General features: G+C 39.2%; 1 long non-coding RNA gene across 2 annotated transcripts in view; it reads right to left on the bottom strand.

The window, feature by feature from the left end:
* LOC123648023 overlaps nucleotides 1-14,681 on the bottom strand; it is a 39,861-nt gene extending 25,180 nt beyond the window's left edge. For both annotated transcript variants that reach the window (XR_006738457.1, XR_006738456.1), the window contains exons 1-2: nucleotides 14,451-14,681; nucleotides 10,666-10,763 (exon numbers count right to left, since the gene is read on the bottom strand). This is a non-coding gene — a long non-coding RNA (uncharacterized LOC123648023). The remainder of the gene's footprint in view (nucleotides 1-10,665; nucleotides 10,764-14,450) is intronic.
* Between the last annotated feature and the right edge of the window lie 853 nt (nucleotides 14,682-15,534).

Below are 15,534 nucleotides of genomic sequence, written 5' to 3'. Positions count from 1 at the left end.
CCGAGTATGGAGGGAGTGTTTTTCTTTAAAAACCGTCTTATGCTATTCAATTGGTTTTATCATGTGCATGTATGATTGTGCTAAAAATTCAGAAAACTTTTAAATAAGCCACCGTGGCTGGAAAATCACAGGATAACGATGCAGGAAGCCCAGCCAACAACAATTTGCTTTCTAGTAAATTGCTCTAAATCTGTTTTGAGAGCAAACTATTGGATCTGCTAATGGTACATACATATGGTATGAAACAATAAACTTCTTTTTGGTGTTGAGTGTAATTTTAAATAGAATATCTTTTATCATGCTTTAAAGTGACTTCAATCTATTTACATGATCAAGCTTTATATTATTACATTAAGTTCCACATATTTCACAATGGGTATAAAATGTACAGGGATGTCATCATTCACAAGACTTTATATAAAATGTGATTTATTGGATCTTAAACTGTGGGTGGAGAAATCATAGAAATAATTTTTCATACACAGATAACTGGCACATGTGAATGCTTGCTAATTTGAGGGAGGTAGTAAGGAAAGGACGGAAGTAACAAAAAATAATTTTGTCTAAGGCTGTAAGTGACATAAATTCAAACAATTGCTTTTTCAGAGTCCTCAGGCTTGTTTCTATTCAATGTTTGCTGAGCTTTAGAGAGGGCTGAATCCCACCATGGCAAACTGCCATCTTTGTCAGGAGCAAAGAGCTGTTTACATTCAAGGCACATAATAAGTGCAATGTGAAGTGAAAAACAGTGTGAGTTCTATTACGGCTGATTAGCCCATTGTACACTGTTACAACTAACATCTTCCTTGGGCTAAAAATAGTATGCAGTCACGGGACCTCAAGCAGCATGATCCGTCAGTACTGTACTCTTTCACAAGACTGCCAACAAAAGCTGCCTCTAACTCCCCAGAAAAATAAAAGGGCCACTTATTCACTTCAGTGTCCTCCAAAATATGTAGTTTATCTGAGCTGTTAGGAAACCTTTCCAGAAATGAGGTGCAGAGAATGCACAGCTTCTAAAAAGTAGATGTGTCTTCTCTGCTGTGTCCTTTTGATCAACCAGATCCTTAATAGGAACCTCATGAAAGTCGGGTGGTTGCTGTGAAACTTGCATTTTTAGCTGTAATCACAGTAGTTAATCATAGGAGTGGTGGAATTAGTGCACATTTTGATGCACTGGCTACCAGTAGCCCAAATAAATACGGAAATCTCTCTGTTTGAAGTGACAGAAGCAGGAGGGAGTGGTTTGAATGAACTCCCAGTCTCAGGTCATTTCATCACCAAGTCAATAGCCCTTCTCCTTGAAGGGGGGAAAACAAACTGCTTTCTATTCTATTGAAAGCCCGCAAGAATTTGCACCGCAGTAATCCTAAATCCAGAGGCAATCTATTAAGAACTCAGCATCACCAATGCTGAGACTCAACTGATAAGCACATTCTTTATTCCCCCCTCCACATTAATCCTCTTAAAGACTGTGCTAAGTAATGAAAGGGTGCGATGAAAGAGGCCCCCCTTTTTTATTACAACCATATAAACTGCTTGTGTAAATGTTTCATTAACAAACTGCTGGACCAGTATTTAATATCCTTTGCCTCCCTCCCCCCCGGTCCTCCTGGTGCAGTGCTCCGGCTACAGCATGACTAAATGTGTGATTTACACATGTTTAAGGGAAACATTCCCACACTTGAATGCTACACCACGACAAAGGGAGGGGAGGGGCCGAGAGAGAGGTGTTGAACCTATTGTAGACATTTTAATTTACAATTCTCGCTTTTTATGGGCTTCAAAAGATGAATGGCTTACACCCACTTATCAGTTTGTGTTTCATTTCTCAGTGTTCTTTCTAATAAGTGCAGATCTCTATGTAAGTGGCTTTGGCCAAATCATTTGAGGCTGTTTCTTTTGCAGACATAGTTAGATGCTCTAATATACTAAGAAGAAAAGGAAGATGAATTCCGATTGTATCTAATGTGCAAAGAACCCTTCTCTGAACAACATAGAGGCCAAAATAGTAAAGGTAAGCATCTTACTTTGGATATGTAGAAGAATGTCAGATATTTTGTGGAAATATGCATGCTGTATTTTCCTCTGCAGTCATCTAATGACAATCTGCATGCTTTAGCTAATCTAGTAAATCCTAACAGGATGCCTGCACTGTCTGCTTTTAAAAATATGGCATCTTAGTATAAAATTAACTTTCCTTTCAGACAAGTAAGATATGCCTGTGGCACCTACTGAATTAGCCAATATCCAGCAACAGGATGTATTAATGCAACGTGAAGATACAGAATTGGTAACTCAAAAGAATAGTTTAAGGTAAATCATGATACAGATAAACAGGTTATTGCATCCAAACGAGTGCCACTCGGCCAAATTCTCAGAAAAACACACTTACATTGTACTCCAAGAGATTCCAAACTTTGCAAAATTAATACATGAGAAAACCAAATAGAAATGTAGCCTCTTTGTAATCCCAGTGTCTTGTCCTGCGTGCCATTCATGTAATTTCAGTTGACTGTGAGCACTCTGGCCACAGCCGGGGTCACTCAGTTTGGGGAAGAACCATATGTGGGTCAGTGTGTGCAGTTTTGTCTCTAGCTGCAACCACAGTCTGGTTTCAAAGTGAATAGATTCATTTGGATGAACAATACCCTGGGGGGATAAACGCTTAAATGTATTCAACCTTAGGAAGAGCTGAAAACATCAATACCTTCATAAAGCCACTTTGATTTGTATCGACTACGGTTGTGCTGCTAATTCATATACATCATTGTTTACTTCACAGAGCTTTTAACATGACTTTTGATTTATAGAAAAAGTGATTCCGTTTCTACCAAGAAGTGGTAAGCTCAGACCTCCCCCAGATTCTTACTTTCTGATGTGACAAAATTGAAAGAGGAGCTCTCTTGTCATACCATAAATTGCTGTACAACAGTTTATATGCACTTTCTTTTTTAACTTTCATGGTAACAGGGAATAGTAAAATAGATCGTCCAGATAAGGGTAATCAATTATCTAAGCATGTTATTAATGTGTGCACAGCAAAACCACTGATTTACACTGGGACAAAGTCTCCGCGCCAGATGTACTTCTCACTCAGAAGATCTGTCAGGCAAAGGAGAAAATTCAGCGGCCACAGCCACGTTCTGTCATCTGTTTCGTGCCGAGCCCTGAGAGGCTTTTATTTACAGGAACCACTTGGGCATATTGCAAGTCTCCATAAATAACATCCCCTGTTCCGCACAAATAATGGAACCTGCATTTGGTAAGAGTTTTAGTTTTGTTTGTTTGATGCTACGTCAAGTGGAAACACTAAAAAATCTTTTCTAGCAGTTCATTTATTTCTAAGCCACTAAAATAAATGGCTTTAAATCAAGCTAAGTGGTCTGAAGTGACCAGAGCTGGATTTTGTTTTTGTTTATTGATTAGCTCCCAAACTTAAATAAGGACTGAAACATTTTGGATTTTCCTGTGTTGAAGTCTTATCCAGAGGTGCAGAAGAGCAAAGGGGTTGATTTTATCAAGAAAAATGTCCATCGCTCAGGAAGTTGCATAACAATAATACTTAAGCAGACACAGAATTCAGAATATAAGGAGACAAAACGAGAATGTGATAGCTGGTGTTACGTTTTCTCAGATAAGCTTGGGCCTGAACATAACATATCCAATGGCCCAGGAAAAATTCACCGTTCTGATGGAGATAAACTTAGAAAGCCTCGAGACAGCCCAGACTCAGCATCTCACAGTTAATTAAAGAAGTGAGTGAAGGCATCAAGGCTTGCTCCCTTCTGCCTGAATAATTCACCGCCTGTATCCATTATTAAAACTCGTTCCTGCACCACAATGATTCCCTGCTCGAGATGGATTGGTCTCAGAACCCAGAGATAAATTGTAACAAGGCCTACAGCTATATTAATAAATTGAAATGAACATTTATTTGCTCATCTAATTAGAACTGTAGTTTTTCCAAATAGTGTAGTAATGCATTACCTTGACAGGCAGCTCCCTACTTTCTGTGAAATAAAATGAACAGGAGGGCTTTACCCCAAATTTGGGGCTTCTCTGCATAAAAAGTTCTTTGGTCACTGCTGTTCCTTTTAAACCATTCTTTGTGCCACTATGCTCTGCCGATCCTATCTCTTCAGGATTGATGGGAGCTTAGCTTTTGAGGTACTTCGTCAGAGGACTGCAAAGAAATGTGCATATAGAATACGTATTCTTCTTTTGTCCTCACTCCCTTTTTAAAATGTTGCAGAAGGAAAAAGAAGAATTTAAAGATTTTCTCCACCCCCTCCCCATTTCCATTTCTCTTCATTAGGATTACAAAGCCTTACAGCTCAGAGGTTCAAAAGACTTGTGCTTCGGGTCTGGGCTTGATTCCTGACTCAGTCTCTAACTTTGCACAGCCTCAGTTTCTTCCTCTGCAACATGAAAATAATAATGCCCATGAAGTTCAGAGATGATGTCTGCAAAGTAAGGAACTCATGGTGAGTTGTTCATCAATAGTAAGTGCCATTATTATGCAGCAATTCTTGCTCTTCTGTTTGCAAATTAGATTTTAAAAATCATTTTATCACATTAGCATGGAGGGAGGGGTCTAGCTCTCAATTTTTGAAGGACAAAATTGAATAATGTGGTATTATATTGACATAAAACTTTTTCATTATGAATGATTTCTGTAGCAAAAGTCCTGTTTCCCCCAGCTATGTTATAAAATGTCAGACAGCAGGTTTTATGTCTTCTCCCCTTCCTGCAGTGGGCCTAGGACATGGTAGACCCTCAGCGGTTGGTTTTTTACCATAATGTTAAGTGTAACCTCTCCTGAAATAAACACATCTCTGTTGTGTTCTGCGAAGCTCTGAAGCATATATAGGCTAAACTTGATTTTAGCCTGTCAAATTCAAATCCATGCTTCTGTAAGAGGACTAAAGTCTTTCTTAGAGTTACCACATACTCATTTCAAATTTCAAATCCAGTTGATTGAGCACTTTTCCTTTGATAAAATGAGAAAATTCAAAAAATAAATTTCTGGGTTATCAAAATGAACCGCAGGTCCCTTAATCTGCTCTTCAGCTTGCAGATATGGTCGGGAATCCCTGATGATGTCTTCTCTGGCAGGTTCTGCATCCTAAGGGATAGCATTAGACTTGGTTTGAGACAAAGAGCGCTTCTTTTTCTGCAATGTGTTCCAAAACTGCTGAGTAGGATGAACTTCACTAAGTTTAAAACCTTTTCTGCAAGCAAAACTTAGAAAAAAGGGAAATCATTTGTGAGATAGTAAATGCATCACTAAGAGATCTTATGGCACTCCTTTGCAATGGCTTCACTTCCAGGGCAAGAGTATAAATTAAACAAATCAGTATCAAGTTATATGTTATCTAAGCACATATGCAAATACAGTGTTTGTCTTATAGTAGACTCTTAGTAAAAAGCAAAAGGAAGCAGAATTCAACTTAGTCATTCCTTCAATAATCCCTTATACTACATATTCCATACATAACAATATTTAAAGACAATATGTATTGGAACAAAATTATTTCTATGAATTTTAGTTACTTCTTTCTGTTTAAAACTAGTGCAAATTTAAAATTAAATGTCCAATGAGTATAGAAGGTTACACCATAAAAGGTAAGAGTCCTTCATTCTTCATGCCAGTACAAGCAATCCCACTCTCTAGTTGTAAACATTATTAATAGCTTCTTGTGTAGATGCTCCTCTACTTACGATGAGGTTACATTCTAATAACCCCATCATAAACTGAAAATATCGTTAAGTCAAAATACATTTAATACACCTAAGCTACTGTGCATTATAGCTTAGCCTAGTCTACCTTAAACATGCTCAGACCACTTCCATTAGCTGCAGCTGGGCAAAATCACCTGGCAACACAGCACACTGTACAGCATGAGTTGTTTACCCTCGGAATCTCACCTTGCTGCTGCTGCCCAGCAACGGGAGACAGCATCCTACCTCTGTGTTGTTTTCACACGTCATAAGGCTGAAACATCTGAAGTTGAACCACCGTAAATCAAGGACCATCCATATATCCTTCTGGAAACTTCCATGCATTGTATACATATAATTCCATGCAACTACATCTGTATGCCTCCAGTTTTGTTCTGTTTTACACAAATAAACTTGAACTATACATACTGTTTTATAATTTCTTAAAATTTAAAGTTATATCTTGGAGATCCTTTCATGTAGACATATCTCCTCTTGAGGGTTACATGGTATTTTTTTAAATACAACATATTTAACCATTCCTTTGTTGATATTTAAGTGGCTTGCAATTTTTTTGGAATTGTAAATATTGCCTCAGTGGACAATCTTGTAGAAATATATTTGTTCACCTAATAATGTTTGAGTCAACTGATTTGTACATGTGATTTTAAAAATTGGATATTGCCTGTTTTTTTCTCAAAATAGAGATTTTAAAAAGATTTTTCCACTATTTAAGAGTATGTTTTTATAAGTCAAAGAATATAATTAAAATCTAACCAAATCACAGTAAATTGTTTTTTAACAATTAGCTGTGAATTATATTTATGTAATGCGTTGGGCTGTTTGGCAAATGTAGTGTTCATTCACTGAGTACAGAATGAGCAACGCACCTCATCCAAGACAGAAGGAAATGTCTTGGGGTGCCTGGTCTGAGCTCAGTCTGTCCAATAAAATCTCCAGGAAAAGAATTTTAGATGCTAATTAGAACTAAACCTTGAGACATTCCCACCATCCTAGATTTCTTCAAAAGGTATTTTAGGTTTTCTTGTTTCTTCTGATTGGAACTGCCAAAGACCATTTCAATGCCATCCCCTTTTCCCTAATGGAAACACAAAATACAAATACAATGCATCATCACCTTATTAAAGTTACATTACAATCTTTTTTTCCAGTGTGAAGCCAAAGGGAACAACAGTATATAGAGCTTATTAAGTCTGGATTTTTAGGAGAACAGAAAGGGAAAACAAGGTATGGTCCTAAACTTACAATGGTTTCCATGCGGGATAGAGGAGCAGTGGGCTTTTCAAAATAGTATCAGTTTTTCCCACCTTCCACAGTAATAGAATCCATGATTTTTAGCTGAGAATACAGCAGCCCAAATTAAAGACCTTATAGTTAGTGATGGCCATATAACAAAATTCCATCTAAAGAGATACACGCAGAAATAATGTGTGCAGCTTCCAGATAAGGTGAAAGGCTGCCCTCTCCCCTCCCTCCTTCTCACCCCTCCCTGGGCTTGAGCCATCCTGGATCCCTGAGAAGACGACAATACTTTGGTGACTGAAAAGTAGTAAGATAGAAAGGCGACATGGAGCCAAATACCAAGCTTCTCCTGCTTACACCTAGACTATTACTAAAGAGAAAACTAAGCTTCTACTTTCCTATACATGGTACTTTGGGTTTCTATTACAGCAGTCAAACTTGTATCCCAGCGAATAAACAGCTGCAAGTTTTGGAATTCTCAAACAACTTAGATTGCATGTCTTGGGCAAAAGCACCTCTCTTAGCAGCGCTATGTTTTCTTCCATATCTGTTTGTATACTGTGTATTTCTTGAATAAGTTCATCTCTTTCTTAGGGCTTTACTAAAAGCACCAGGAAGTTCCAGCAAATGCCAACATTCTGCATCTGAAAGTCAGTGGACTGCTTTCCTGGGGTCTGCAAAAATGTTTGTCCCATTTAATGCAGATCACCTGTCTTTAACTTGCCTACCATACCTGCCTGCGCTATCCCGCCCGTGCCTTTAGGCAAATTAGACATTTTGTGTTCTATTACTTGAAGCACCCCTCCCCCAATGTCCCCTATCAGTTCTGATAGCATATTCTATTACATTTGGCTGTATAAAATGGAGACCTGAAAATCAGTGGCTTGAACAATGTGTGTGTGTGTGTGTGTGTGTGTGTGTGTGTTTGTGTGCGAGTGTTGGGGTGGGGGTGGGGGTCCCACAAAGAGTGCTCCAGAGGACCACACTGCTGGCTCTATGATTCTGGTCACCTTTCTCTCATGGCTCCACCACCAAACGGTTAGTTCACTCCAGCTACTAAAGGAGGACACACGAGAGCAAACTGTGTGCCTCTAGCTGCTCCTACCCTATTTTAAGTAGCCTCAAGTAACTTCCTTTTATGAATCGTTGGCCAGATATGTGTTATGTGGCCACCTGCAAAGAGTCTGTGACTGTGGCTTCTTAATCTGGGCACAGATCCACTTTGACCAAATTAGGATTTTGGTTGTCAAAAAAGTCAAACAGAAAATTGTTTTATTTTATGCAAGTCCTGATCCATTCTAAAATTTGACATCTTGAGGATTTATTGATGGAAGATTTTGTATTCTCCCAATCCAAAAACAACATCCTCTCTGTATTTCTCTCCATACATACGTAACTGTTAAAGGTCACCTAAATGAACCGCTTTTATCAGTAGAGTCCCTCATTTGCATATCTTTACTAAGACATGCTAAAAAGGCATACATTGCTCTATAAATTGTAACGGTGTTTCAGAAATTATAACATCACGTACAAAAGAGCCTCACATGCTCAATGTTCCCCTTGCTGGGAGGCTTCTCTTCAGTCTGAAAGCAGAGGCTCTCACGTGCTCAAAGCAGCAGATTGTAAAAGGGGAAAAAACAAACCGTTTTTTCCCTATTCTCCTTTCACACTCAACACAGAACACCTCTGAGACCAGACGTGGGGCTTTCTCCACACCAAGCAGTTCTCCGGCAGACACCACCCGGGTGTCCTGGATATAATTCAATTGAATTCAATTCTGACACCACCTGGATCCCACAGGGTAAGGGCTCAGTCGCTCAAGACTTCCCCCTCCTTCAGTCGCCGACTGTCGCAAATCCAGGCCACGGGTACTTCTGACCAACTGACTGCAACCACAGTCCCTTCCTTGGGTTCCATTAATTTGCCGGGATGGCTCACAGAACTCAGGGAAACACATATTTGCATGTGCCAGTTTATTATAAAGGATATAATAAATGTGGTACATGTATACCATGGAGTATTATTCAGCCATAAAAAAAATAGTGAACTAATGCCTTTTGTAATAACCTGGATGGAACTGGGGACCATCCTGTTTCGTGAAGTATTGCAAGAATGGAAAAACAAAATGCACATGTACTCGTGACTAAATTGGAACTAACTGACTGACACTCGTGCACATATGGTAGTAAAATTCAACGCTAATCAAGCAGGTGGGAGAGGGGAAGAGGAGATGAGTAAGTTCACACCTAACAGTGTAATGGACACACTTATAACTTTGATTTAAACTGTGCAAAAGCAATTCATGTAACCAAAATATCTGTACCCCGGTAATATTGTGAAAAAAAAAAAAAAAAAAAAAAAAAAGGATACAGATGAACAGCCAGACATAGACATGCACAGGGCAAGGCAGGGGGAAGGAGCGTGGCGCTCCCATGCCTCTCTGGGCGCACCACTGCCCCGCACCACCACGTGTCCAGCAACCCTGCAGCTCACCAAAGCTTCTGGAGTTTCATAGAGCTTGATCTCTAGCAGCTCTCTCCTCTTCCCAGAGGTTGGTGGGTTGGGCTGAAAGTTGCAAATCCCTAGTCTTCTAATCATCACCTGGTCTTTCGGGTGACTGGCCCTATCCTGAGGCCATCTACGGGTCCCACCTAAGTAATCATTAGCACAAATTTAGGAGCTATCAAAGGGGCTTATTATGAATAACAAAACATATTCCTACCACTCAGGAAATTCCAGGGGCTTTAGGAGATCTATGGCAAGAACAGGGACAAAGACCAAATATATTTCATATTATACCATGCATGTCAAACTGCTTTCTGAAAAAATAGAGAAGAGAGAAGGGAAGGAAAGGGAACAGAAAGAGAATGGGAAGGGCAGGGGGAGGGAAACACAAGACTCAGCGACGTGGCTTAGGTTAAGTGAGCTAACAATACTCCTTCTTGAAACCCTGGGAGCCATAGTGAAGAATTCAGATAAAACATGTAGTGTTTCCAGCACACTGAGTGATGTTCTATGGTCACTATCATTCTTCTCTTTCTGGGAATTCAATTTGTTCCTATTACTCCAAGGTCACAGATTGAGGAATCTTAGTGGCCATCAAGGCTCTGCCTTTGAAGCAAGGGGTCAGTGCATTAGTACAAAAGGGAATTAATCCAGTATGCCGGCTCACCAAATGGTGTTTCATTCACTTAAAAGGAATGACCAGGGTTCCTCTTCTAGGTTTCCATCTGGACAATCAGAAGCCTCCCTTCTCCCAAACAAGAACTTCATTAATGAATATTCAACGGAAAGTATTACTTCATTGTCAGCTCTAATTGCTAGTTTTACCTTATTAGTAGAAGCTTTTCTGTGGCTGAGCCTGACATACATTTGTTTGCACACTGTTATTAGTCAAGACTCAGTGAAGTCTTGTAATTAACACCTCCACATTATCTCATGCAGTGAAAGCAAAGACAAAACCAGATGACTCACTTTGTTTCAGCTTTGCTCTTGTTTTCTGATATAGAAGCACTTAAGGAGAAGTGTAAGCTCATCAGAATGCCATATGGAGCCAACAGAAACCATAAAAAGGTTTTCAGGAAGCAGTGCATAGAAGTTCATTAAATGAACGACACTACAATCAACATCCTGATTTAAAACCTCACCCACCACTAATAAATTGCACAGGTACATTACCTGCATCACTCTCAGCAACCTGCATCACACTCAGCAACCATTCCAGGTCACTGATGAAGGATCCATGTTCCCAAGAAGCAGGGGAGATAACATATTCTCTGTAAACATAATGAAGTTAATGATTCACATGACAGTTAAATAGCTTTCAGAAATCTTATCACTTTAGAGATAAAGCAGACCAAGGCAATAACTGTATTTTAATCATTCCTACCACTGAAAACATTGTGTCTCAAAGCTGGCTCCCAGCAGCCTGTAATTGATATTTCTGTAGAAAATAGGGACGATGGGGCTAGGGGAAATGTCAACAGTTCATATTTCAGTTTTATAATTGGGATGAGCTCTTTTTCCTAATACCTTTGTTAAAAATAATTTCTAGCAAAAAAAGATGTGAGAAACCAAGGCATCATCACACATTTTCCCTTTAATTTATGAATTTTGTCTAATTGTCTTATTTTTATTTTTCAATGCAAAAATAAAATGCCAAATCTTAAGAGATACCATTATCTGAAATTTTGACAATTAAATCTACAAAACCTGTTAGCAGTATAAAAGAAGGAATTGCGTATTTCTTGCTTGCAAATGCTTCTTGCTTAAGACAATATAAACAAGGAGAAAGGCAGCTACAATAGGAAAGAGAAATAATATATATGTAATGGCATAGTGACCTTTCAATTAGCAAGTCCAAAGCAATGAAGAATCTGACCATTAAATTAAAATCATTATTATGCAGAATTTGCCCCAGTTGAATGGTCAGACAGCAAATCCTACTTACAAATGGAAACAGACCAAAAATTTTAATGGACCTGTGTCTACATGAAATTTCCAATGTTACAGAAGTATTCATCAGACAGTAACAATCACGAATGCCCAGAAGTTGACCGGCTCCTCTAGAAACGTCTCTGGTGGGCTTGTAACTGATCATGCCACGAGGAAGCTGCCCTTTCACACATGCATTTTACATTGTCACCCTTATCATCCAAGCCACAACTCTGTGCAATATCGGTCTATCATTTGGTGCCTGCACATGGTCTAATTTAAATAACTGAGTCACAGACATTACTACATCGTTGCAATTTGAGGAAATTATTAAACCCTGCAGCTTCGAGGTTGACATCTCATGTATGCTATACCAGCAGAGGTTTTGGCAGGCAGGGCTTGGCTACGTATCTGTGTTTTAGGTCCGCCTAAAAATATCACCGTGAATTTTCACATTGGTGCCACTCTGCATGTTTTGGCAATAGATGGCTGCTTTAACTGTGGTCCGGTGCTAGCCCCAGGCTTAGGTGTCTGCATATCTATTGCACCCGAAGAGAACAGTCTGAAAATAGAAACATGGACTGTTTTGTCACCATTGAATGGGAAGGCTAATAATAGCACTGCTTCATTGTTTGGCAAGGACTCAAGGCTACCTCGGCCAAGGAGCAGCGCACGCTGAGCTGCAGTTACCAAACCATAAAGTTTCTCCAGGGAATGGAGCAGGTTTTCAGACTATGCTTTATATGCTGGGATTGCTCAGGAAGGAACTAGTTCAGAAGTCGTTTTGACATAAGTGTGGTTTGTTTCCAATGTGAAGGGAGGGGGAGGGGCTGGAGAGACCAGCCGGGGGCCGGTTGCGGAAAGGAGGCAGAAATGTCGTTAAGGAGTTCCTGACAGGTGCTGGTGTCTAGGGCTGTGGCTGTGTGGCCAGGCTGGTGGGGAGTTTGTCCCTGTCAGGTTCCCAGTGTGCTCTCAGCGCCGCCGTTCACACTCCTATTATGTTTATTTCTGTTGAACTTCAAGAGTGACCTTTTCAAAACTGCAGTGCATTGTTGACCCACATGCATTTTTGAGACCTAATTTCCCTGAATGCCTTCCTTGTTCCTGCAGAAGAGAACTCTGTTCGAGAAAATGGGAAGAGGCTGAGGATAAAGAGCAATGGAATGGAAATCTTTCAGGCATTGAATTCTGCCTGCTATTAATAATTTAGAAGTGTTTTTAATGCCCTGATATGGAAGGAAGGTTTTTTGACACCAAAGGCATCTAAATATTAATTTCAGAGGAATTGGTTGTTACAAGCAGTTAACATCCATTTTGTTAGTTGACCTCCCAAGGAAGGTTAATGCACTAAAATCTGGTCATTAAGTATAGTAACAAATGTTTTTTCAGGGAGGTTATTACTATCATAAACTCTAATCCATGGTTCACAGGCAGCAGCCTCTAGTGCAGTGCTCTGACTAATGAAGAATTAACTATTTCTGAGCAGTTAATAAAGATTTTTTCCCCACCAATCAACATACTCTACATGATCCTTATAATTACTAAAAGCATTAAGCCCCTGGTATGAGTGCCTGCATGTCAGACCGGAATTCTACTCTGAGTAAATGACAAATGGCAAACCTAATCCCGTTTCACTTAATTTTTTTTTCTAACATGTTCACTGAAATAAGAAATAATGGAATTCCTAAGTATTAGAAAAAGATGGTCCAGTACAAAGCATTTGCTAAATGAGTATTGATGAGGTCTTTAGTCATATTTTATTGTGATGGAAGAGTCTGTACTCCGGTTTAGTTCTTGTTAGAATCCAGAAGTTAATTGGCTACAAACAGGGGTTTCTGCTGGCTTGTTTGTTTTATTTTGTTTTTCCTTTATGAAAAAGCGCACTCATCCACAAGAACACAGGAGGGGGAGACTTGTGTGAGAAACACTAATATCTGCCTCTCAACAGCAAGAGGGAAAAGGTACAACCTAACCTTTCTACAAAGCCTCCGGCAGTGTTTTGCTTTTCAATGGAAAGGTCCTCCAGAATTAATTAAAGTCACTTTCCCGCTGAGGACCAAGCATTTGGCTTAACTTTGAAGGCTCAAAGAAAGTTGCTCCTACTGATTTCTTAGAGACCCAAATTTAAAGCAGCATCGCCAAAGCAATGGGTCAGCCTTAAAGAAGACTCTCCTTTCGGAATCAAACGTCTGAACAGTTAATACACTGAGGACTCTGGTGACACTGGCCGGAGTTGACAGGCCAAAACAAAAAAAGGTCATAATCACTTACTTTTCCCTAGAACCATTAGTTCTCATTCAGGCAAAATCAATTTTCACATTTACATATAGGCTTTTCCTTCTTTTTATTTTTAAATTAAGGTAAATCCTGTCTTTGAGACAGCTGCTCCCTATTGAATAGAGAGAAGTAATGCTTAGCCAAAATAAAAGTGACATTGTCTTGTAGAAAAGAAAATGTATTTTGCAAAGGTTTGCATTACATACAAAAGCTTTAAAAAGGGATCAAGCACATGAAAAGCTCACCTTTTCAAAATAGTAATATTTTTCTGGTGGAAGATTCTACACACTGTACCTCCCTAAATAACCAGCAAGGTTGGCTTATCTACGTATGTTATAATTTGAACATTATTCATTTGTTCGCCACTTTGCTTGCTGGAAGTTAACTGCATTAATTTCCCACTTACTAGTGAAGGTGAGTGACTTCGTCTTGCTGAACTTCGATTTCCTCCACTGTAATATATTATAATATCTATTTTGTACAATAGCTGTAAAAATTAATGATAACATAAACTTGCTCTCCAGAAGGGCTTAGGACATACTAGTAGAATTTGTTATACACTATGTCCATTGCTTCATGTATTTTACCTTATTTTGTAAAAGTGATTTGATTCCTAGAACACCCCACAAAAACCTTTTGGGCCTAAGATCGGAACCAAGAGAGTAATAACGCACTAGCCTGACTTCCGAAACTAGAACTTTTACTGAGTCCAGCTCATCATCACAGCCCCATCACTGGACACAAAGCCTTACCTGGTTGCCTCAGCCAGAAATAAACCTTCCAGACTCGGTGTTCTAACTTGTCTTGTGCTTCTCTTGTACCATGCTTCATGCCCAGTCTTCTCTTAGAGTTACTGGCAGACCTTGGATCTGTATTCCCAGCACTTAGTCCAGTGCTTCAAACACAAGGACTAAAAAGGGATTTGTGAATTTCACTAACTTTCCGGTGGCAATTTTTCTGCCTCATCGCAGTGGGTTAATGAATGAATGTCTTTTCCTCTGCAGTGTATCTTCCCTCCCACTTTCCCCCCTGCTCCCCACCACACTCACTTCTAAACAGCCTCTTGAAGTTTGCCCTCCCCCCCCACCATTTCCCCACAGTTGATCAGTTGAGGGTAAAAAGCCCCCAGAAGGCAGGTGTGTGGATGGCTGGATCATTTCTAAGCTGGGTGTCTGCAGATCAGGCGTTTCCTGTACTTTGACAAGGATTCTAAAGTGAGTATGGTAAACAGGAAGCTGCAGATTGAGACTCTATATAGATAAATCAAAGTGTCTTTTGAAGTCACTGGTTTCCCCATATCCCTATTGCCATATCTCACATTGTTCATAGAAATCACAGAAAACAGAGGTTAACATTGCAGGGTTACTAGTGATTTGCTAGTGTTGACCTTTGACATGCTCTTTAACCTCTTTAGACTTTAGTTTTCTGGTCAATAATAATAACCTGTTCTAATTACTTCATAGGCTTGCTAGGTAAATCATATGAGATAAGGTATGTAAAGAACTTAGTCAAGAGAAAAGTACTATATAAAAAATATTACTACACTATTAGAACTAGATATTAAAAGAAGGCTAGATTAGCTGGTGTAACTTACTTTTCCTGAACAATTAATGCTATCTAACTCAATATATTTATAATGAGAAAAACTAGATTTTCTTAAAAACAAAATGCTATTAAAAACAGGAAGAAGTCATAGAAAAAAAGTTTAATTTATTGCTATAACCGGTTAAGAATATTGCTACAGTCACTGTCATATAAAGCTCTGAGCTTCCTGCCCTTGCATGAATATTAATACTTTTGCAATAAAGAACACATTTGAGATGTGCTATCGAATCA

The sequence above is a fragment of the Lemur catta genome, chromosome 12 (assembly GCF_020740605.2).
Source record: "Lemur catta isolate mLemCat1 chromosome 12, mLemCat1.pri, whole genome shotgun sequence".
Lineage (NCBI taxonomy): Eukaryota > Metazoa > Chordata > Mammalia > Primates > Lemuridae > Lemur > Lemur catta.
Note: the sequence above shows the minus strand (reverse complement) of the source record. Positions and strands in the feature narration are given on the sequence as shown.